This window comes from Rattus rattus, chromosome 2 (assembly GCF_011064425.1).
Source record: "Rattus rattus isolate New Zealand chromosome 2, Rrattus_CSIRO_v1, whole genome shotgun sequence".
NCBI classification, from domain to species: Eukaryota; Metazoa; Chordata; class Mammalia; order Rodentia; family Muridae; genus Rattus; species Rattus rattus.
Window position 1 is genome coordinate 38,633,196 of NC_046155.1, and position 2,881 is coordinate 38,636,076.

Sequence of the window (2,881 nt, forward strand, 5' to 3'; positions counted from 1 at the left end):
GCAACCTTGCAGAGAACTCTATACAATCACTCTTCAGACAAGGCCAGCTGCTTGTGTTCAGGAACATTCTCCAGGAAAAGACAGGCAGAGACCTGAAAGTCTGGCTGAGAAAAGGAGTCCCTCATTTTGTGTTGAACTCAGAAAGCCATCGATCATGGGGACTGCTACCTTAACAACAAGGTTCCTCAACAAAGAGGAGGGCATGTTTCACTTGTCTGTGGGACTTGCAACAGGAAATAGTCAGGGTCAGCTTCCTGGCACTCAAGCCTTCGGTGCCTGTTCATCTGCAGTCTCCATGTCTAGAGCCATTTCTACTGAACTGCCCAGATGAGGTACAGGGCCTGTTTTCCCAAGTGCTACAGCAGGTGAGTGGCTAGGACAGCTCTCCTGTGCTCACAACCCCAGGGCCAGCTCTCCTGCCTCTCTTAGGCCTCAAACGGCAAGGAGAGGGGGAGGGCATGTCATGACTTAACACACAAGTTGTGGGGCAGCTCTCCCACACTCATACCCTCAGGGCTGGCTCTCTTGTGCCAATGCCATCAGAGTCATTCTATTGTGCTCCCCAGATGAGATGCAGAGCCCTTTCTCCCAAGTGCTGTAGCAGGTGAGGGGCAGGATTATTTCTCCTCCTCTCATGACCTTGTTGGGCCAGCTCTCCCTCCTGAGGCAGGTGGTAAGGGCAAAAGGGAGGAGAGCGGTTCTCTTTCTCCCTTACTGATGCCACCACACAGCAGACAAGAGGCAAGGCAGGCTTCCCCATGTTCATAACCTTGCCACCAGGGCCAGCTCTACTCTGCTGACCAGGTGAGCTATGCAACCTGCTCTGGCAAGTGCTACAGCTGATGACGGCAGGGGCAGCTCACTTGCTCTCATGACCCCAGGGCCAGTCCTGCCACAGGGGCAAGAGAGGAGGAAAAGTTGTCTCTCCTTTTCCCATGCCATTGCACAGGATATGAGTGGCAAGGCCAGGACTCCCACGCACATAACGTTGGGGCCAACTCATCCACAACTCCAGCAAACAAGAGCCAGCTCTACATTGTTTCCTGGATGATATTCTAGCCTGCTCTCCTGAGTACTACAGCTGGCAAGGGGCAGGATCAGCTCTCCTCTTCTCACAACCTCAGGGCCATCTCTCAGATCCAGGCAAGGGGTGAGGCCTGTTCTACACAGCCTATAGACATCAACATACCCCCAGGCAGCCCAGATCATGGATGTTTACCCACACTTGGTGCTTACAGACCCCTGCCACTGCAGTGCTATGGATCCAGATGTGACCCTTGAGACAGTACAGGCCAGGACCCCACCATGGTGCTAGTTGGCATCATCAGATACTCATATCAGCTGTTCCTTGCTACCCTTAAGTCTTCAGTTCTACCTCTCTCCATTGTGCCCACATCCTTCTGTTTCTCTTTCTCTCCATTTCTCCACCACTTAAGTGTTCCTCTGAGTGGTACATTAGGGTCTCTGACTGTCAGGGGTCATCTCAGGAGTGGTCTTGGCAGTGCTATGCCTTGCTTGTGCATTATGGCACTGGGCAGGGGGCATCTTGGGCATGGTCTGCCCCTCCAGGATTACACAACACAAGATTGATCATCTCAGGCTAACTCCCTGACCAGACCCCATGGCGCCAGGATGGTGGTCATCTGGTGCTCATTCTTTATCAGGGCCTGACTATGTGAGCCCACACAGGAGTTGTCTATATCATGCTTGCTCGTTCCTGCGGCCCAAGGTCCTGGGTGTGGTACTTCTAGTCTCCTCTTGTCCAACGGGCTGCATAGTTCCAGAAAGGCTTTATCTCATCTAAAGCTGGCTCCCTACCCTGAGAGTCCATCCAGACTTACGCAGTGCAGGACTTGTGGTCATCTCAGGCAGACTTTCGGGGAATGTTAGGCTTCTAATCATTCAGATGTTCATAAGTCATAACACTAAGCTTAGATATATCATCTCTCCTCTGCCATGTACTGATACACATGTGACAGAGAAGCCACTCCAGCAATGCCTCTATGGGCAGCTAAATAAAAATTTAATGGGGCTATTAGCATTGTGTAATCCTAAAAAACCCATCTTGATAGATCACATTTGTCCTCATTCAGAAATACATTTGTGATGTAACGTTCCTATCAGTTACTATGAATCTAGTATCTATCTGTCGTGTTGAGAGTAGTATCATGGGAGAAATAATGACAAGTTGGGCACCCTTTCCTCAATGGCTTGCTAAAGTTCAACAGCTACAGTCTAAAGCGAACCATGTAGCTGTCATAAACAAAGTGCCAGGTAGGTAGGTTCACATTAAATATTATTGTTATTATTGGTTATTGATAATCATTGTATTATTGATGTGGAAAGGAGAGTAGATTGTAAAGGGAGCAGAGAGGAAGACTGGAGATTTGAAGATCATTGATAATTTGAAGAAAGGATAAAAAACAACCTGATGGACAAAAAGAAACAAAGTCAAGGAATTCAGAAAACATGATCATTCAAAAGGATAGAAAACTGCACACAAATTTGGTTGTGTCATACATGTAATAGTCAGGGTTTGTCAGCTACACTGGATCTTAAGAGGAGTGAGGAGTGGGCTTAGCTTAGAGATACAGTGTTCTTCACAACAATGGCTGTCAGGCTGTAGTAGCTGGCAAACTTTGTTATACTGACTAGAGTCTCATCCCCCTCAACTGGTTCCTTCAACAATGATATTATTTGACAGAATAAACCCTCTATTTCCAAGACTCCCTATCTTATTTCTATTGCCTGGATGCCTCAAGGGAACTGTAGAATGGTTCTACATCTTATTTCATTTGGGGTTTTTAACAGACTTTTATTGCATTGTATATTACTTGAGACCTGATCTAACTGCAAGGCCCAGGATGCCCTCCACCTCCTG

At 47.9% G+C, this 2,881-nt stretch overlaps 1 non-coding gene across 1 annotated transcript; it reads right to left on the minus strand.

Annotated features, from left to right (window-relative positions):
* Positions 1–1,882: 1,882 nt before the first annotated feature.
* Positions 1,883–2,012, minus strand: LOC116895048. Its single transcript, XR_004387231.1, has one exon. It is a non-coding gene; the product is annotated as a small nucleolar RNA SNORA17 (small nucleolar RNA).
* Between the last annotated feature and the right edge of the window lie 869 nt (positions 2,013–2,881).